General features: G+C 42.8%; 1 pseudogene; it reads right to left on the bottom strand.

The window, feature by feature from the left end:
* LOC120674666 overlaps positions 1-22270 on the bottom strand; it is a 274212-nt pseudogene that overhangs the window by 173892 nt on the left and 78050 nt on the right.

The following is a 22270-nucleotide window of genomic DNA, read 5'->3' as shown; positions in this document are numbered from 1 at the left end:
ATGTACCAAGATCTTAAACAAAATTTTTGGTGGACTCGAATGAAAATTGAGATTGCCAGATATGTTTCTGAGTGTGATGTCTGTCAAAGAGTTAAAGCTAGTCACTTGAAAGTAGCTGGTACTCTCCAACCGTTTCCCATTCCATCTTGGAAATGGGAGGACATTAGTATGGATTTTATCGTTGGCCTACCCAACACTTCTCAGAAGCATGATTCTATTTGGGTAATCGTTGATAGACTCACCAAGACCGTTCATTTTATTCCAGTGCATACAACTTATTCTGCCAAGAAGTATGCAGAGATCTATCTTGATCAAATTATCCGTTTGCATGGAGTTCCAAAGATGATCATTTCTGATCGTGGGGCTCAATTTATTGCACGATTCTGGGAGCAATTGCAAGAATCCCTCGAAACCAAATTGATTCATAGTTCAGCTTATCATCCACAAACAGATGGGCAAACTGAACGAATCAATCAAATCCTTGAAGACATGTTGAGGGCATGTGTTATCCAATATTGCAAGAACTGGGACAAGTGCCTAGCACTCCCGGAATTCTCTTACAATAATAGTTATCAATCCAGCTTACAAATGGCACCATTTGAAGCGTTATACGGTCGAAGGTGTCGAACTCCTTTGAGTTGGTCACAAGCTAGAGAACGCAAAATCTTTGGGCCAGATCTAGTCTCTGAGGTAGAAGAAAAAGTCAAAGTTATCCAGACTAATCTTAAAGCAGCCCAGTCAAGACAGAAAAGTTATGCAGACAAGAGAAGAGACCCTTTACAGTTAAAGGTAGGGAATTTCGTATATTTGCGAGTATCTCCTACTAGAGGTGTTCAACGCTTCGGCATAAAAGGGAAATTGGCACCCCGATACATCGGACCATTTGAAATCATCGAAACTTGTGGTCCAGTTGCTTACCGGATTCGTCTTCCTTCCCAGTTGGCCGCCATTCATGATGTCTTTCATGTATCTCAACTCAAGAAGTGCATCAAAGTGCCCACTGAGATCCTTGAACCACAAGACATCGAGATTGAATCCGATCTATCATATGTTGAGTATCCCATAAAAATTCTGGACACTAAAGAGAGGAGTACTAGAAGGGAGAAAGTTAAAATGTACAAGATCCAATGGAATCATCATACTGAGGAAGAAGCTACTTGGGAGACTGAAACTTTTCTCCAAAGAAACTTTCCTGACTTTCTTAGAGTAAATTCAAGTATCAAACCTTTTCCATTCCTTTTCTTCTTGTAATCTCGGGGCGAGATTCCTTTTAGGGGGGAAGGCTGTGACACCCTAGGTGTCTGCACAATAAAACTACATTTATTACCTGTGCTTCATGTGTGAAATTGTTTGAGCAAGGGCCTATTTGAATTTTTAAGGACCTTTGTGTAATTAAGAATTATTCCAAGGTCAACTTTATAGTTTTGTTTGAATAGGATGTGTGATTATAGCTTTTGTGGGGGGTTTATTTGAAAAATTCAGTGCAATCATTACATGGCAGGAAATCTTTCATTTCAGTCTAAATTTAAACTGAATTTGCATTGAAAAAGACAAAAGTCTTTTGAATTCAAAATGCCTCCTATGTTTTCAAAAATAGCTCTTTAACCTTTGATCAAATAAATTTTTGCACAAAATCAAAGTTGTAGATCTTGAAAAGTTGAACAACTTTCATGTTGGGCACTTTTTCATTTGAGCTTTAGTTTAAAAGTTATTGCTATTTTACAGTACGGTCCCTGGAATTTTTGGAAATTGCAAATCGGTCCACCTTCTTCCACCTCCAGCCTACTCCCCTGCTTCCCTGCTCACCGGCGCAGCGCCGCCCGCCGCTATGGGCCGGCCCCCCGGCCACCTCCTGCTTGCGCTGGCACCCACGCGTCACGCTTGAGTTTCCCACCGCTTCTACCCCTCCTCGCTGCCGCCGTGGATGGCTCGCTGTAGCACCCCAGGACCCTAACTCGCGCACGCCCCAGCATTTGGAGAACCCCAGCATTCTATTCCGCTCGCTCTTTCGCTCGCTCCCCGCTCCAAAATGCCAGAACAGCGCCGCCGACTGCCTGAGCTCCGACGAGCTTGACGCCGCCGTGGAACCACCATTGCAGCCCTCCTCTGCCCGCGCTGACCACACCAGCAGCTCCGCCGTGACCTCGCGCAACTCACCCACCCCTCCTCCTCGCCCAATCCCCACCGGAACAACCTCGCCGCCGCTCCCCGAGCTCCGCCAGTCGCTGCTCGCCGTCGACGCCCTAGCTCCGACCCTCCCCTCAACCTCCCAAGCCACCCAGAGGTGCGCCCTGACCCGGTGAAGCTCCCACGCCTCTCCTCCCTCGCCGTCGGCGATCACCGTCGCCGAATTTGGTCGGTCAACCTCCGCTTCCCCTCTCTGACCACGGCCAGGGGCCTCATTTGAAATGGAACAAAAGTTCCAGGGGGCTGTCTGCGACTCATGTGAATAGTGCCTTTAGGGACCTCTTTGTTATGTTTTGTTGTGAACTTTGAAATTCCATAGAAATTCGTAGAAAAATCAGAAAAAGGCAAATCTTGATGTTTTGGAATCCTCTTGAAGAGATCTATGTAGTAGAGTCATAATATGTTGGGTGTTAGTTGAAAGTTTTTGCTGAAAAATTAGATTTATGTTACTAGGTGCATAAATGCTAGTTGTTTTATCTTTTTCTTAACTAATGTTTGAATCCATGTCTTGCTGCGAAATTTTTATGGTGAATTTCTTATGCGACTCTAGTGTTACTATATAAATTTCGTGGTCAGTAATCATGTTTAACCATAGCTATGATTTAATGCTTGTTAACTAAGCTTTAATCTTGATAAATAGTTTCCTTGTTTAGAAAATCCTGATAATTTTTGTAATACCTTGTTTTAGGCCAATGGTGCTGTCTGTAAAAACGTAGCACCAGGTCATGAATAGAACAGAAGATAAAAATGATTCTTGTTAGATTGTAGTCAGTTTTGTTTAATTTCTCAGAATTAATTCTGTGCCGAATAAATTCTGAAAAATTTATGAGGTGTTCATAATCTTATTAAGTCAGTTCTGAAAAATGTTGACCTTCATAAGTACTGTGTTTTGTTCTGTAGAATTTAATATTACTCTAGGTGTAGTCTGAATATTTGAATTGTTTTGGATAAATGGCTACATGAATTGGCATGATTTTTACAGGATAGATTACTCTGTTTACCTTCTGTTTGTTGAAATTTCTGCTGATTTTTCTACTGAATGTGTGCTGAGTTGTTTATTTATTTAGCAAACCATGATTTACTTGCTTTAGGAAACAACTACCACTTGTTTGTGAAGTCAGTGAGCTTCTTTTGTGCCGTTGATCATGATGCCTTGTGTAATTAGAAATGTTAGTTATCTACTCTATAAACGATTGCCCATGTGGTACGATTGTTTGCTATTTGTTAGACTACAACTTTATCGTGATATGAGTGTGTTTATAATACTGTTCTTGCATCACATATAGATACTTCGGTGTTAGCTGACGGGACGTACGAGCTGATTTCGGAGTCTGACGGAGGTGATCCAGAAGCCCAGGTGAACACTGCTGAACTAACTGAAGACCCGGACCAAAGTTCGGAAGAGCCCAAGGCTGTGTTAGCTAGCGACTACTGAGAAGGCAAGGCCCGGACATAACCCAGTTTTCAAATTATGCACTTTATATATTATTTATTTGTGCATTTACAGTTCTTAGGAGTTGAATTGAAACCATAGATGCATGATCCTAGGAACCTTTGTACTAAACACTAGACTTGAGTTTGATTACTTGCTATGCTTATAGGACCGGTAAAAGTCGGGTGATTGCCTGTCACTCGCGAGCTTTATAGGAGTTACTTGTTTTACTTACTGCTATCACTATAAGGATCACAGACGGATTTGTTGAAGTTCATCTGTGTTGATGAATTTGATAAGGTCGCGGTGTGTGTTAGTGGTGGTTAAGTTTTTGAATGTACTAGCCACATGCCGTAAATATGGTACGCGGTAAGCCTAGTAGATGATCGGACCGGGGAGTGGATATTACCTCTCACTCTCTCCTAGAGATAGGTTTTATTTATGTTTATGTTGCGCAACACCGCGGCTACAGGGAGGAAGATGGTGCCCTGTAGTCGGGGAGAGTGACCCTATCCACAAGCCGGAATGAAAGGTAAACGGTTGTTTGGGAACTACCCGACGGTGTTCCAAACGTGTGTGTTAGGTCTGCCTGGCCAGGTCAATGAATTCGATTCGAATCATCCGTTTCTCACGGTTTGGGACTGCTTGATCCCTTTGCCACACAGAGTAATAAGAGCAACATTATTATGATCAATCTTAATGTTTGACTAAAGTTCTACCATGGTTGAGTAGAGTTAGATGCTTACATAGAATGGTTAATCAACTAGAATCCTGAAAGCTAAAATTTGAAATTAAGGACCTACTCTTTATTGCTTTTCAGCCAAAAAAACCCAGAGCCTCACAGAACCTGCATAGTCTAGATAAGGTGGACTAAGTATATCCGTTGACGGTTAAGTCTTGCTGAGTATTAGAATACTCAGCCTTGCTGTTGAAACCTTTTTCAGGTATGAGTTTTGAGGATTAGATTGCTAGCTTGACCTACCCCTGCTCTTTGCCTGCTGGCTGGTCCGTAGAGTGGGATCCGTCTTCGGCCGGCAACGACCCTGACGAGTGATACCTTGCTTGGGCTAGCTTGGTGTCCTTTTGCGACATGTTGTAGCCATCGTGTTTTATCTTCCGCTGTTTAAATTCTGAACCTTTAACTTGGCTTGTATAACTGTTTTACTAAGTTTGTACTTGTAATAATGCTTTGAACTTATTGTAATAATCTTTATGCTTGTGTTGTAAAATTTGTGGTTGTAATATCCCTAGACTCGCCTTCGTGCGGGGTACGCTTGTTCGATCCGAAATCCGGTGGTTGCATCGGGAAGTTACCCGACAGACCAAGAATTGTTCCATTTGAAGTGCGTTTGAGCCTGTATTGCCTTTATGGTGATGGCCCGCGCACTTGAGCTGGGATAATTCAGGTGGTTCTGCCACATGATCTCTCAGTTGTAATTAAGATCAACTAAATGAGGGCCCTCTATAATTATCGACTTCCATCACATTGATTTTATGCTTATTATAGAGATGTTTCTGTGCTTTGTGTATGTAATTTATCATATTCAGATTACATGCTTGAAAAATTGGTGGAACGGTGATGGATGAAATGAATACCGAGAAGGATCTTTTACCAAAAAATCGGACGTGCTACCATGCTGACGATCTCTGCAAACTATTCAATCATGATTTTTGCTGGTGCTGCCTCGGGGGTCATTGCTATATTACACAAAGTGAATGTAAAGAAAATTGTCATGCGAAATGAATTATTAAATGTCCAAATAATGCAATTACTATGTGAAGAGCGAGCTGCAAATGAACAATGGGAATAAAATGATTAGACTCCATTTCTCAACCCTTTCTTGTATTGGCGCATATATCTTTCAGGCTAGATGCGGGCTTCGTGCAATTACCATTCGCTCGTGGAGCCTCGCCGGACTCGGGCTAGATGCGGGATTCGTGCCTCGCCGGAGCCGGGTACGGGGCTCGCACGCGACGCCACGACGCGTCAGTGGTCCGCCGAGGATGGACTCACCTGCCGTGGCAAGGCATGGTCGGGGCTACGAGGTTTGCCGCACTAGGGCGGGACGCATGCTCGCGCAGGCCGCTGGGGACACGCTTGCACCGTTGGAGATGCGTGGGCCGCCGGACAGAGGCCTCGTGCGCTCTGGCTGTCGGGGATCGAGGAGGAGTGCCACCGTATTCGGAGGAGAAGTGGACGGCGGCGGAGTGGAGTGTCCCGCGGAGGGTGCCCATAGAGCGCGACGGGCAATCCAACATACCAATCATTAACAACCAGACTAAAATCCAACATTTCAATCCACATATGCACGAGAGGTTGGGAGGCAAAAACTCACCAAAGCAGAGCATGCGTAAGTAAAGGGTGTTAAGTATTTCTAGCCGCGGTTCAGCATAGTATTTCTTGATAATATGTGTCGGTAAAGGGTCAGCAAACCAATCACAACCATGCTGAACCACGGCTAGAAATTTCTTAGTTACCATGATTATGCGAAAAAACAAGCATACGGGCTGAAGGAGTGTTGGCAGCCAAAATTGGCAATGCCGAAGGCCGACCGGTCTGACCGGTCTGGTCATGTGTAATCCGAATCAGGTTAGATTTGATTTGTAGGGTCCGTATGTAACTCGATTTGGAAGGGGTACGTCTTCCCCGGCCTATAAATACAAAGGCCACGACTGATTGAGGTCTTTCTACCCAATCGAATCAATAAAATTACAATTTTCCTATTTTCTCCAAACCCTAGCTTTTCCAACCTCGTGCTGTTCTTTGCTCATCTCGACGGCGTTCAAGGGCGTCTTGAGTGGCCTGCTGAGTGTGACACCTCTGGTGTCAGTTTAACCCAGGCAATTAACAGAATTTCCCACACAAATGAGCTAAGAAAACTTAAATATGAACCCTATGGCTAGTTCTTGCAAACTTATGTGTAAATGTATGTGTGCACGTGTTTGAGTGCAATGTGTTTGAAAACAATAATTGGTACCCTTTTAAACTAGGCTTAACATGTGTGGTAATAAGACAATAAAATAAACCTTTCATAATGACCTATAAACTTTCTATGCAAATCAAATCCAAACTGGAAAGCCCTCAAATGCAAAGATCAATGGAACCATTCTTTGATTTGTGAAGAGCTACTAATTCAAACAAATTAAATCAACAAGAGTTCAATTTCTAGTAATAAGGAAGTTAAAAACAACTTTCAAACCAATGCACTTATGCATAGGAAAATGAATAGACATATTCACCATGTCATGATAAACAAAAACCAGTTGAAGCCTAGGAGTAAAAGTGCCAAAATTCACATGAAATGATAAGTACTTTAAATGATAGTTTTTGAAATAATTAAATAACTCTCAAACCATTGCTCTAATGAAAAAGTGCATAACACGAAAGTTGTAGATCTCGAAAAACTGAGCAAAAGTGGTATTCAACACTTTTTCATTTGGAGCCAATAAGAGGGAGAAAATTTGAAATTACAGAACTGCTTTTGGAACTTCGGTTTATTTACGATATTGCCACTGACCGGTTCTTCCACCTCCGTCTCCCTGCACCTCGTCCACCGGCGACGCCGTACGCCGGCGCCGGCCACCTGGCCGCCCACGCGTCGCGCCCCAGCCCCAAAACCGCTCCCGCGCCCCTGGGTTTGCCCCCAAACCAGCTCTCCTGGCGCTACCTGAGCTCGACACGCGCCCCGCCGCATCCTCTGCTCGCCACGGCGACTGCCATGGCCGGCCGCTGCCGTGCCCGCGATTGAGCTCCCCCGGGCGACCCTTCCCCAGACAGCTCGCCCCTAGCACGACCTCCCCCTCCTTCCGGGCCTATAAAGGGCAGAGCCCAGTCCCTCGCGCGTGCCCAGCAAGGCCGCCGGCCATCTCTTGCGCCGCCGCTCGCCGGCCACTCGGGAAACCACCAATTCGGCCCCTTTTCCCCTAAACTGAACCCCCAGCAACCTTCCTTGCCACCGCACGAGCCTCCCAGACCCAGCCTTTGGCCCCTCCCCTCGCTGGACCACCGCCGGCGCGACCAACCTCGCCGCCGAGCACTGCTGCTCCGTGGAACTCCACCCTCCGCTTCCACATTGCCAAAATCAAGAGCACCACGACCTTCCTCACATCCTACTGAAGCTTCCCAGCCAGACCACCCCACCCCAACACCGCCGGAGCGCCACCACCGGCGATCAGACCCACCGCCGGCCGCCCCTCACCGCGGACCCGCCTCCTCAGACCCTTCCCCGGCGAGCCACGGACACCCTAAGGTGCGCCTCGGTCTCCTCTCTCTTTTCCCCCACAAACCCCTCGCCGCCGGCCAACCCCTCGCCGGGAAACGCCACGCCCGTACCCTCCTCTGTTCTGTACTTCCGCCAGGGACCCCAAGTTAAAAGACACGAAATTTCCAGGGGTCCAACTGCAAAATGTACATGAACCTCAAAACAGCAAACTTCAAAAATTCCTAGAAAATCGTAGAAAAATCGTAAAAATGCAAACTCAACTGTTCTGGAATCCTTAGAACAATAACTACAACTTTTGTTACAGTCACATGTTCATATTTTGCTTTTATTTTAATCTGAGAAAAAGAATAAGAAAATCACCTTATGCATGTTCATGAAGTTCTACTCAGCAAATGACCTTGATTTTTGGATATGTTATCAATAATGGAATATTAAGATCACAGTAAAAAGATGACAACCAACCAAAATATTTATCATATTGGAACAATCAAGATTCTCTAATCTATTGCTAGCTTTCTTGATTTAATACTGGAAAATATGCACATGAACTTGCTCTGGAATTTTTACTGCATGCATGTACAACTGAAAACCTGTTAATTCCTAAATTTCAGATTAATTAGAGTTCATTTACTATATACCATGATTTATGCTTGTTTAATCAACTTAATTCTTCATATATAGTTATTGTGCTCAGAAAAATCTATATTTATTTATGAAGTCTCTTTTTAGCTTTTTGTTCCTGTCTAAAAATTTTGAGCTGCATTTACTGAGTTTTGCTTTGGTGAATAATCATGCTTAGCATCTTAGGGCTAGATTTACTATTTTGGTTCTGAGTAATATACACCATAACTGATCTTGATTTTTGGACATGATCTTGTTCAGAGTATGTTCTATCTGTAATAAAATGTTCATATGCAGTACTGGCTAAATGCACCTTGAGAAATTTATGCTAAATCATGTTAAGTTAAATGCATAACTAAATTATCTGGTGGTTATAAAGCCTGATATTTTTTCTGGAGTATTTTTAGCTCATGAGTAGGCTCTGGTAAAAATTTGAGAACCATATCCCTAGTACAACTCTCGGGAGAATTAATTGGATTTAATGGCTTATTGTTTTTGTTCTTTTTATTACCTCAGATGTATAAATGAATAAAATCTGGAAAAATTACAGTACTGAGTATATGCTTGGTAGATGCTACCATAAAATTTGTAGCACCAGAACCCAAGTCAAACTTGCTGTGCAAAAAGGTGAAGCAACTAGAGTAATCTACTTACATGCTTTGTTATGGTTAATTACTTTATGGTTAGATGCTGAAAACTATACCATAGATGCTAAAGTACCTGATCCGAGTTACTTTAGTTTTTCATCACTAGCTCATGAGTAAATTGGTTGCTATGAAATAGTGAAAGTCTGCTATGTTTTAATGATAAGAATGAAAATCAAAACACACAGCTCTTTTTTGAAGTAAAGTGAAATTAAGAACTACTCTATAAACGATTGCCCAGAAAATAGAGTTAACTAAGACCACCACAACAAACACGTGTTATTCTAGACTACAACTTTATAGTGACGGAAAAAATATGTTTACATCATGTTGTAACAATATCATTTCTGCATGCATATAGAAACGGTAAATCTACTCGACGGTGATTACGAGTTGGTGCCCGCGCATACTACCACTACGGAGAGTGTCTATCTTAATATTACTGACTTGAATCAAGACCCGAACCAATGGTCGGAAGAGCCCAAGGCTATTTTTGAACAGTGCCCAAGAAGGCAAGCCCCGGTGCATAATCCCATTATTTTACGCATTATATTCATCTTACTATTTGTATATGTTGTAATAATTTTTATTGTGCATTTACGTTTTCTAGGAGTTGATCGAAAACCTTAGGTGCATGATCCCTAGGTACCTATGTTGTTATCCGGATCTTTTTCTCGACTAGTTGCCCCGCTAACTAGGTACGGTAAAAGTCGAGAGGTTTCCTGCCTTTCGCGAGATTATAGGAGTTGACTGACTTTAATTCCTGCTGAAATATAAGGACAACGGGCGGGGTTGTGTAGTTGTGATACCCCGCCGGTGTAGTCGAAAATGGCTAAGGTCGCGGTGTGTGGCTCATTTCGTTAAGCGTTTGAAAGTACTAGCCACATATCGAGAAATATGGTAATCGGTAAGCTGAAGTACCTGATTGGACCAGCGAGTGGAACGATCTCGCACCCTCCTGGTAGAAGTAGGTTTATTTTTTTGTCCGGACGTACGGGTGCAGAGACGTCGGGCTCTGTAGTCGGGGAGGGTGTTCCGGATCCACGGACTGGAAAGAAAGGGGAAATGTTGTGTGGGTGACTTGGTTCCCATACGTGTGGTCTAGGTTCCCCTGGCCAGGTTGAAATTCGATTCAGAATCGTCCGCCTCTCACGGCATGAGACTGCTTAATGTTTTCGGTCACACAAAGTAACAAGTGGAACATGATGATGATGATAATACTGCTGGTTGATTAAATAGTTGCTCTACCATGTTTGTGTAGAGTTAGATGCAAACTTAGAATGGTTAATCCGACTGGAAGATGGCTAAATAAAATCTGAAAATAAGGATCCACATTTAGTTGCATTTTTTGGCAAAACAAACCCCACCAACCAAAAAGCCTTGCATGTCTAGTTATCGGACTATGTTATATCCGGTGACGGGTCAGTCTTGCTGAGTATTAGTATACTCAGCCTTGCTTGTGGCACTGTTTTTCAGGTGCTAACTTTGAAGATCTGGTTGCGAGTCTTACTTGGCCGTGTGCTTTGTCTGTTGAGTGGGATGGCCCTTCAGCTGGTGCTGACCACCCTCCCGCTGAGTGACGCTTTCGTACGGGCTTTATCGATGCGTCACGTTATTTCGCTAGTTATCTTTTACTGCTTCTGCTGAACAACGAGACTTGAATAATTTGAGTAGAAGGAACTCTGTAGTACTTTCACTACTCTGAACATGGTTTGTAATAAATTTCTTTTCCGCTGCAATCACTCTGAGATGTATGCAATGTTCTGTGTTGAAATCTCTGGGCTCACCTTCGTGTGAGTGTTGTCTGCTGATCCTGGAATAGCGTGGCTTTTATCGAGGCTTCACTTGAGGAACTACCGGTGAGTGCCAATTTGGGTCAGAGTTGCTTAGCAACAAAGATCAGTGCACCCGGGCCCAGTAGTTTTGGGTGGTTCCGCCACAGCTGGCATCAGAGCTCGCAGACAGCCTACCAGAGATGGCAACCCTTGTTTTCTAACAACAAACCTTAAAACTTGACTTCAAGACTACTAAAGTTTTTGAGAGAATTTAGGATCTCCAAGGACAAGTCTAGAACGTAAAGCCCTAGGGGATCTTATGGGTATAATCAGGTGGCTTATTTTGTATGGCTAACTTCCAGCACATTACTTTTCAGTATTTAAATTCCGCAATTTAAATTCTGCAACTACATCGTCGCCGCGAAGGTATGCTTACTCAGTCAGCTGAGGGAGTCTGACCTTCCCGTCGGTGATACGAGCCGAACGCTGGAGCTCAAGCTGTGGCCTACTTGAGCTGCTGCCCATATACCAACTTCGGTTGATTATATGGGGAGTAATGTTTCAAAATTGGAATTCAATTCCCCGTCAAAGACGGTACACAGTCAATACGTTATTTCGATGACATATGCTTAACGTTGTCCATACGGCGGTAATTGTATGGATGCCAATTCTATAGTGATTGGTAATGTATGTGAATGCTTTCGTGAGTGCTGGCACGGAAGGTTCAATTTTATATACTGTCAATTTACTGCAGGTACGCTAACTCGAAATCGAATCATAGGCTATCTAGCTATATCGAGTAGCTACATAGTGAGAGTCGTATTATGTATGCCACCGAAACTAACCACGTAAGTCCAAGGTTACTTGGCAATTCTTTTCTTTGGTGAGGACGGTTAAGATCTGCATTCATCCTCAAATCATCAGCAAAGAAACTCTTGAAAGAAATCAGAATCGAAAAGTTTAAAACACGGTCTTAAGGATCATCTAGACAGTCTGCAAATTCTGGAAAATCTGGCTTTCTCGAATTTTTAAGATATGAAGATTTGCTCAAATAAAGTTTGGGCTGTAAGATGAAATGTAGCAACATATAATTAGAATCTTCTGTAAAAATATGAGAATTTTTGAAGCTTCCTACCTTAGTTTTTTCGAATTTATAGTAACCCTATGCAAATCTGTCAAGTTGGAACAGTCTGCCTAAACTGAATTTTTCGACCACCTTAAGATGCTTATCTGAAAAATCGTTCAACACAAAAGTTGTAGGTAACTTAATATAGAACTCACTGTAAAAGTTTGAATTATCTTTGCCTACTGGTTTGGGAGATATGGTCAATTTACTTACTCTCTGGACAATCTGTTATCTGGTTTGACATCACTTCAAAACCTTGAGCATTAAACCTTGTTAGGATCTGAACTGGCCTTAGTGTTGACTAGATGAAATGTTCCTCACTACCTTGGGAATCTTCTATAAAATTTTGAGAATTTTTGACCAAGTATATTGTCCTTGGTAAAGAAAACACTAGCTCTCTGTTCGCTGAATTTTCTGGACATACAGGAAGGAAGACTTTAAAAAAAAACCATCATAGGGTTGATCTAGACCTAGCCTTGACTAAAAAAAAATGTGCACAATGATATTAGGAATGCCCTAGAAAAATTTCAAAAATTTATGGACCCCTCAATTTAGAGTGATGAAACTCTAAACTTGCTTCCGGTACAATTGAAATCTCATTATCCAATTTATATCCTACGGGATATTGCTAAAATTTTCACCCTTGTAGATGACTCTTCTTGGATGTGAGTTGAATAACCAAGTGGTCACAAATTTCACAATCTGGGTTCTCACAAATTTTCCAATCCATGAAGCTAGTATACTCCAAGCTATAGACAAAACACTATCATCCGGCCTGCTGAAAAACAGACAGAATAGAGAAGCAAAGACGGAATATTTCAACCATCTTAACCATTGTTTTAGCCTTGGAGTTGAATACCAAAGTTGTTCCAAATTTCCTAAGCTACATGCCTAAAAAAATTTCAACTTCATTAGATGTATATAGCAAGAGTTATGCTCTAAATACCGAGACTCTGTCTAGAAAACCAGAGGTGTAGTAATGGAATTTTCGACCATCTTACTCTTAAAATTGGCTTCTGAGTTGACTACCAAAGATGTAGCACGTGAAATTATCTAGTTGCTGTCAAAATTTCAGAAAGATTCGATGAACCAAAAGGAAGTTACGAATTTCTCTGTAATGACTAACGCTGCACAAACTGGTTACACAGCATTTGTTGTGTTCTATTGTGTTGCACACTTGTTCATTGCATCTTGGAAGCTATACGAATCATATCGCTGATGCTTGAACTCATATATTTCAGATGGTGAGAGCAACCCATAGTACTCTAGATAATTTCGGTGCCAGTGGTAGCGGATCGCAGCCACCACCACCCGGCCTTGAGGAATTACTTGCCACCCAAAATGAGTTGCTTCGACAACTTGTTCAGGGACAGCAAGCGATTTCTCATTTTCTGCAGCAACAACACTTTCAACTAGATGGGCATAAGATCCACCAATCTCCAGTTGCAGACTATCAAGAGCTCCATGAAGAGACACAAGAAATAAAGAATGTTCACTCGGACTCCCTAATGCCACCATCACAACTTCCGATGAAACTTAAGGATGACCAAGTAAAGTGTCTGACCCCCAAGCATGGCTCAAGCAATATAGACTTGACTGGATGGGAAATTACATGCACGAAATTCGTTCCCCGTGGTAAAAGGCAAACCCGCAATGCTATTGTTGCCAACACAGTCCTAAGAGCAAGAACTCGCTCGCCTGTCCGTGAAACTATGGACCCAGCTAGGTGCACTATAACCGAGAATAGTTCAGTAGATATGCCAGTAATGACATCCTTACAATGCAAACAGCACAGTGGTCCGAGTGAGATGAACCGTTGTTTCATCTGTAGAAGTCCTACCCACTTCGCTCGAAGATGTCCTCAAGCCACACAGCAAAATCAGGACCAAGGTTCTAGCCAAACAAATAAAAGCATGCGCAGAAGATTGCGGGATGAGCGCAAGAAACAGGCTGATCAGGTCGAACAAGGAAGGATCAATTTCACCACTCTTGAAGAAATTCATGAAGGTCAACAGAAATATAAAGAACTTGCATAACTTTCTTGGTCAGTACACTGCATTGCAACATGTGCAACGCATGCCCACGCACTTACTCAGCACACTTGTGTGTACCACATTATGTGCATAAACCATGTGTACCATCATACCATGAACCGCACATCCACTAGCTTACCTCCGGACAAATGCACCAATCCGTGTGCATATTTCTTAGGAGTATGGGTTGTTGTATCCGTATATTACATCGACACCAACTTATCTCCCATGGGTGCTTTAACTCATTTAACCACATATCTGCATTGCCACATTGCAATCTCCATCCTAGAAAGCAGTCAGATGTAAGCGGACCAGCAGGTACAGAAGGAAAACCCAAATCTTAGACCTGGCCAACTACCTCAAAATAAGTTGATCCTGTGTAACAAAATGTAGTAAAACAAATCTCCTTACTGCTGTAAAATTTTGAGAAATTTTGGAGAAGTGTAACCCACAAAATTTAGTCTTTTGGTAAACCCCTATGATCCTGTCAACCTGTAGCAGTCTGGCCACATGAATTTTTCGACCCACTTAAACGCTTTTCTTGAGAAACCGTTAAACATGAAAATTTCTGATAACTAAGTCTAAAAACTACTGAAAATTTTTGAGAATTTTATTTCAAGTGGTTTGGTACTTACAGTCAAAATACTAGCCCTCTGTTCAGTCTGAAATCTGGGTCAACCTTCCTGCAAACACTTAAGGATTTGACTATCTTAAGCTCTGTTTCTGAGTTAGAGTTGACTAGAGGAAATGATCACAATTATCTTAGGCACCCCCAGTAAAAATTTGAGAATTTTTCGACCTTGTATTTATCAGTTATGCTAAATTCTATCAGCTACTCAGAATCTGTCCTGCGAAAATCGTCAAGCACAAGCTCTTTTAAAGAATGGAGAAGCCTAAATGTTTTACTATGACAAGGATAGAGTTGTATGGTTTGAATCTCCATAGTGGATCAACTGAATCGTGATCTTTGAAAACCAATTCTTGATAGGTCACCTCTTTCCAAAGCTTTCCAATCACATGGGTATTAACGAAGTATATCAAGACTCTATGCAAATTTCTCGTTAAGTATATCTCATAATGCTATACCGAGACCACTTATAAATACCCGTTACACTCCAACTTTTGCCGATTATGGATTTCATGATTGGTTTGCCAAGCACCCCTCCAAGGCCTGATTCCATTTGGATCATTATCGACAACCGACCTTTTCTTCAATTACACACTATTCACACTACCAAGAAGTGAGCCAGTATCCCTCGTGATCATATTGTGGTCTACATATCATACCACATACAATTAAATTCAATAGTGGTGCTCAACTACTAGCACACTTTTTGGAAAACCCCTTGAAATCTTCTCCTGTCACCAAACTGATCCGAAGTTCAGCTTATCATCCTCGAACCGACGGCCAAACTGAAAAGTGGACTGAATCTTAAAAGACATGCTAAGATCTTACATCATTCTGTATGACAACCATGAAGACAAATGCCCGTTTTTAGCAGAGTTCTCACCCAGCTATCAAGCAAGCTTGAAAATGGCACTATCAAAGCCTCGTATGGTCAAAGGTGTCAAACTCCACTGAGTTTGTCACAAACTGAAGACCACTAAATATTTGGACCAGACTTGATAATTAGGCTGAATAACAACCAAAGATAATACAAGAAAATCTTAAAGCTGACCACTCTAGCCAAATGAATTATTTGGATAAAAAGAAGAAAAATCTTTGCAACTCGAAGTCGGTAACAATGTCTACCTTCTGGTTTCACCAACCAAAGATACACACACTTTCCACATTTAGCCTATTCACTTGAATCTCGGGGCGAGATTCTTTTTAAGGGGGGTAGGCTGTGACACCTCTGGTGTCAGTTTAACCCAGGCAATTAACAGAATTTCCCACACAAATGAGCTAAGAAAACTTAAATATGAACCCTATGGCTAGTTCTTGCAAACTTATGTGTAAATGTATGTGTGCACGTGTTTGAGTGCAATGTGTTTGAAAACAATAATTGGTACCCTTTTAAACTAGGCTTAACATGTGTGGTAATAAGACAATAAAATAAACCTTTCATAATGACCTATAAACTTTCTATGCAAATCAAATCCAAACTGGAAAGCCCTCAAATGCAAAGATCAATGGAACCATTCTTTGATTTGTGAAGAGCTACTAATTCAAACAAATTAAATCAACAAGAGTTCAATTTCTAGTAATAAGGAAGTTAAAAACAACTTTCAAACCAATGCACTTATGCATAGGAAAATGAATAGACATATTCACCATGTCATGATAAACAAAAACCAGTTGAAGCCTAGGAGTAAAAGTGCCAAAATTCACATGAAATGATAAGTACTTTAAATGATAGTTTTTGAAATAATTAAATAACTCTCAAACCATTGCTCTAATGAAAAAGTGCATAACACGAAAGTTGTAGATCTCGAAAAACTGAGCAAAAGTGGTATTCAACACTTTTTCATTTGGAGCCAATAAGAGGGAGAAAATTTGAAATTACAGAACTGCTTTTGGAACTTCGGTTTATTTACGATATTGCCACTGACCGGTTCTTCCACCTCCGTCTCCCTGCACCTCGTCCACCGGCGACGCCGTACGCCGGCGCCGGCCACCTGGCCGCCCACGCGTCGCGCCCCAGCCCCAAAACCGCTCCCGCGCCCCTGGGTTTGCCCCCAAACCAGCTCTCCTGGCGCTACCTGAGCTCGACACGCGCCCCGCCGCATCCTCTGCTCGCCACGGCGACTGCCATGGCCGGCCGCTGCCGTGCCCGCGATTGAGCTCCCCCGGGCGACCCTTCCCCAGACAGCTCGCCCCTAGCACGACCTCCCCCTCCTTCCGGGCCTATAAAGGGCAGAGCCCAGTCCCTCGCGCGTGCCCAGCAAGGCCGCCGGCCATCTCTTGCGCCGCCGCTCGCCGGCCACTCGGGAAACCACCAATTCGGCCCCTTTTCCCCTAAACTGAACCCCCAGCAACCTTCCTTGCCACCGCACGAGCCTCCCAGACCCAGCCTTTGGCCCCTCCCCTCGCTGGACCACCGCCGGCGCGACCAACCTCGCCGCCGAGCACTGCTGCTCCGTGGAACTCCACCCTCCGCTTCCACATTGCCAAAATCAAGAGCACCACGACCTTCCTCACATCCTACTGAAGCTTCCCAGCCAGACCACCCCACCCCAACACCGCCGGAGCGCCACCACCGGCGATCAGACCCACCGCCGGCCGCCCCTCACCGCGGACCCGCCTCCTCAGACCCTTCCCCGGCGAGCCACGGACACCCTAAGGTGCGCCTCGGTCTCCTCTCTCTTTTCCCCCACAAACCCCTCGCCGCCGGCCAACCCCTCGCCGGGAAACGCCACGCCCGTACCCTCCTCTGTTCTGTACTTCCGCCAGGGACCCCAAGTTAAAAGACACGAAATTTCCAGGGGTCCAACTGCAAAATGTACATGAACCTCAAAACAGCAAACTTCAAAAATTCCTAGAAAATCGTAGAAAAATCGTAAAAATGCAAACTCAACTGTTCTGGAATCCTTAGAACAATAACTACAACTTTTGTTACAGTCATATGTTCATATTTTGCTTTATTTTAATCTGAGAAAAAGAATAAGAAAATCACCTTATGCATGTTCATGAAGTTCTACTTAGAAAATGACCTTGATTTTTGGATATGTTATCAATAATGGAATATTAAGATCACAGTAAAAAGATGACAACCAACCAAAATAGTTATCATATTGGAACAATCAAGATTCTCTAATCTGTTGCTAGCTTTCTCGATTTAATACTGGAAAATATGCACATGAACTTGCTCTGGAATTTTTACTGAATGCATGAACAACTGAAACCCTGTTAATTCCTAAATTTCAGATTTATTAGAGTTCATTTACTATATACCATGATTTATGCTTGTTTAATCAACTTAATTCTTCATATATAGTTCTTGTGCTTAGAAAAATCTAGATTTATTTATGAAGTCTCTTTTTAGCTTTGTGTTCCTGTCTAAAAATTTTGAGCTGCATTTACTGAGTTTTGCTTTGGTGAATAATCATGCTTAGCATCTTAGGGCTAGATTTACTATTTTGGTTCTGAGTAATATACACCATAACTGATCTTGATTTTTGGACATGATATTGTTCAGAGTATGTTCTATCTGTAATAAAATGTTCATATGCAGTACTGGCTAAATGCACCTTAAGAAATTTATGCTAAATCATGTTAAGTTAAATGCATAACTAAATTATCTGGTGGTTATAAAGCCTGATAATTTTTCTGCAGTATTTTTAGCTCATGAGTAGGCTCTGGTAAAAATTTGAGAACCATATCCCTAGTACAACTCTCGGGAGAATTAATCTTATTTAATGGCTTAATGTTTTTGTTCTTTTTATTACCTCAGATGTATAAATGAATAAAATCTGGAAAAATTACAGTACTGAGTAGATGCTTGGTAGATGCTACCATAAAATTTGTAGCACCAGAACCCAAGTCAAACTTGCTGTGCAAAAAGGTGAAGCAACTAGAGTAATCTACTTACATGCTTTGTTATGGTTAATTACTTTATGGTTAGATGCTGAAAACTATACCATAGATGCTAAAGTACCTGATCCGAGTTACTTTAGTTTTTCATCACTAGCTCATGAGTAAATTGGTTGCTATGAAATAGTGAAAGTCTGCTATGTTTTAATGATAAGAATGAAAATCAAAACACACAGCTCTTTTTTGAAGTAAAGTGAAATTAAGAACTACTCTATAAACGATTGCCCAGAAAATAGAGTTAACTAAGACCACCACAACAAACACGTGTTATTCTGGACTACAACTTTATAGTGATGGAAAAAATATGTTTATATCATGTTGTAACAATATCATTTCTGCATGCATATAGAAACGGTAAATCTACTCGACGGTGATTACGAGTTGGTGCCCGCGCATACTACCACTCCGGAGAGTGTCTATCTTAATATTACTGACTTGAATCAAGACCCGAACCAATGTTCGGAAGAGCCCAAGGCTATTTTTGAACAGTGCCCAAGAAGGCAAGCCCCGGTGCATAATCCCATTATTTTACGCATTATATTCATCTTACTATTTGTATATGTTGTAATAATTTTTATTTTGCATTTACGTTTTCTAGGAGTTAATCGAAAACCTTAGGTGCATGATCCCTAGGTACCTATGTTGTTATCCGGATCTTTTTCTCGACTAGTTGCCCCGCTAACTAGGTACGGTAAAAGTCGAGAGGTTTCCTGCCTTTCGCGAGATTATAGGAGTTGACTGACTTTAATTCCTGCTGAAATATAAGGACAACGGGCGGGGTTGTGTAGTTGTGATACCCCGCTGGTGTAGTCGAAAATGGCTAAGGTCGCGGTGTGTGGCTCATTTCGTTAAGCGTTTGAAAGTACTAGCCACATATCGAGAAATATGGTAATCGGTAAGCTGAAGTACCTGATTGGACCAGCGAGTGGAACGATCTCGCACCCTCCTGGTAGAAGTAGGTTTATTTTTTTTTCCGGACGTACGGGTGCAGAGACGTCGGGCTCTGTAGTCGGGGAGGGTGTTCCGGATCCACGGACTGGAAAGAAAGGGGAAATGTTGTGTGGGTGACTTGGTTCCCATACGTGTGGTCTAGGTTCCCCTGGCCAGGTTGAAATTCGATTCAGAATCGTCCGCCTCTCACGGCATGAGACTGCTTAATGTTTTCGGTCACACAAAGTAACAAGTGGAACATGATGATGATGATAATACTGCTGGTTGATTAAATGGTTGCTCTACCATGTTTGTGTAGAGTTAGATGCAAACTTAGAATGGTTAATCCGACTGGAAGATGGCTAAATAAAATCTGAAAATAAGGATCCACATTTAGTTGCATTTTTTGGCAAAACAAACCCCACCAACCAAAAAGCCTTGCATGTCTAGTTATCGGACTATGTTATATCCGGTGACGGGTCAGTCTTGCTGAGTATTAGTATACTCAGCCTTGCTTGTGGCACTGTTTTTCAGGTGCTAACTTTGAAGATCTGGTTGCGAGTTTTACTTGGCCGTGTGCTTTGTCTGTTGAGTGGGATGGCCCTTCAGCTGGTGCTGACCACCCTCCCGCTGAGTGACGCTTTCGTACGGGCTTTATCGATGCGTCATGTTATTTCGCTAGTTATCTTTTACTGCTTCTGCTGAACAACGAGACTTGAATAATTTGAGTAGAAGGAACTCTGTAGTACTTTCACTACTCTGAACATGGTTTGTAATAAATTTCTTTTCCGCTGCAATCACTCTGAGATGTATGCAATGTTCTGTGTTGAAATCTCTGGGCTCACCTTCGTGTGAGTGTTGTCTGCTGATCCTGGAATAGCGTGGCTTTTATCGAGGCTTCACTCGAGGAACTACCGGTGAGTGCCAATTTGGGTCAGAGTTGCTTAGCAACAAAGATCAGTGCACCCGGGCCCAGTAGTTTTGGGTGGTTCCGCCACACCGAGCTCTAGACACCCTAGATCTTTGAGCTCCGACGGGGTCCCTCTCGAGCTTGAGGTTCTAGGTCTTTGCGAAGCTCTTTTCGCGAAGTTCATCGGGCACAAAGGCCGGTGAGAAGGTTGATCCCAAGGTAGATGCTACTCCCATCAACATCAAGTATGAAGACATACCTGAGGAGACGCTCAAGCAATTCGAGGCTGCGTTCCAGAAGGAACAAGAAGATGCCAAGAATAGATTGCTTGCATGCTTCGGGAAGACTCGACAAGGCGTGTTCAAGAAGGAGGAGTTCAAGATGCCTACGTTCACACCGCCGCTGAACCCATCTACTACGGCTACGGCTGCTGTTCCATCTGCTTCCACTCCAAGCGAGGTAAGTTTTACCTTCGATTCTATTAAGCAGTTTGCTGATGCCTTTTTGAGTCGATTTGAGCAATCACAAAAGTTTACACAAGATATACTTATCGACTTGAGTATGCAAAACAAGGGGAATAAAACTATTAATGATTATTCCAATTTTCCCCCTAATCCTAGTCTTTCGGCCGCACCGTCGGATAATTATCAGTATGGTATGCCGCCGAATTACTTCGTGGGACAGACGCCCCCACCGGGCTTAGTTCGGCCGTCTAGGGCCAAACCGGTCAGATCGGTCGCCCCGACCGGTCAGACCGGTGCCCCGCGGGTGGACCAGTCAGACCGGTCACTCAGACCGGTCAGACCGGTGCCATGGTGCTCGGTTCTACGTCACAGCCACAGATCACGCCTCCACCTGCTTCGGCTGATTATAGCCTAGAGCGAGAGTTGGCAGATTTTGTGCCGTCGCATACGACAAAGTCATATGGTGAACCCCCTTTTCCTCCACCGTTGCCCAAGGATGTTTGGGATGATTGGCTTAGGGCTAATCCGCAGTATGCCGCACAAACGATGTCCACCACTAATCCTATGACACATCATTTTGGTCAAGCGTCTACGAGTAACTATGAGGCCGATCTTGCTAGGATGAAAGAGGATCTGGCCGATATGTTTAAAGAAAAACTTGGCTTTGTTGCGGGTAGGAGTCAGCTATATCGTAGGCCGTACGTTGATGCTTTTGATTTGATTCCTTACCCCACTGGTTGGCGTGTTCCCTATTTTGTCAAGTTTAGCGGTGATGATAATCGATCTACTTGGGAGCATATTAGCCAATATATCGCTCAACTTGGAGAAGTCGGTTCTAGCAAGTCTTTGCGCGTTCGCATGTTTTCTTTTTCTTTGACTGGAACGGCTTTCTCTTGGCTTTCGTCGTTAGGTCCTAACTCAATTCGTTCTTGGGACGAATTAGAACAGAAGTTTCATGATCACTTTTATTATGGAGTTAACGAAACTAAGTTGACAGATTTAACATCGGTTAGACAGGGTAGAGACGAGTCTACCCAAGAGTATTTTAAGAAGTTTAAAGATATTATGAACCGGTGCTTTAATTTGTCACTTTCTAAAAAAGATTTGGATGATTTGGCTCTTGCGGGTTTACGTTCTAGCTATAGAGGGAAGCTTGATGGTTCAAGTTTTTATTCTATAAATCAGCTTCAAACTAAGGCTTTGAGTCAAGAAACTAGATTTAAAAAAAGAGAAAGATACCTACAAGTCCCATCGTTCAAACACTCATGTTGTTGAATATGGTTCCGATTCATTGGACGATGAGAATAAAGAGGTATATGCTGCTGAGTTCGTTTGGCCCGCCTCGGCCAAACCATCTACTTGTACATCTCTCAAGCCGACTCAAAAGAATC

This window comes from Panicum virgatum, chromosome 5N (genome assembly GCF_016808335.1).
Source record: "Panicum virgatum strain AP13 chromosome 5N, P.virgatum_v5, whole genome shotgun sequence".
NCBI lineage: Eukaryota > Viridiplantae > Streptophyta > Magnoliopsida > Poales > Poaceae > Panicum > Panicum virgatum.
Note: the sequence above shows the minus strand (reverse complement) of the source record. Positions and strands in the feature narration are given on the sequence as shown.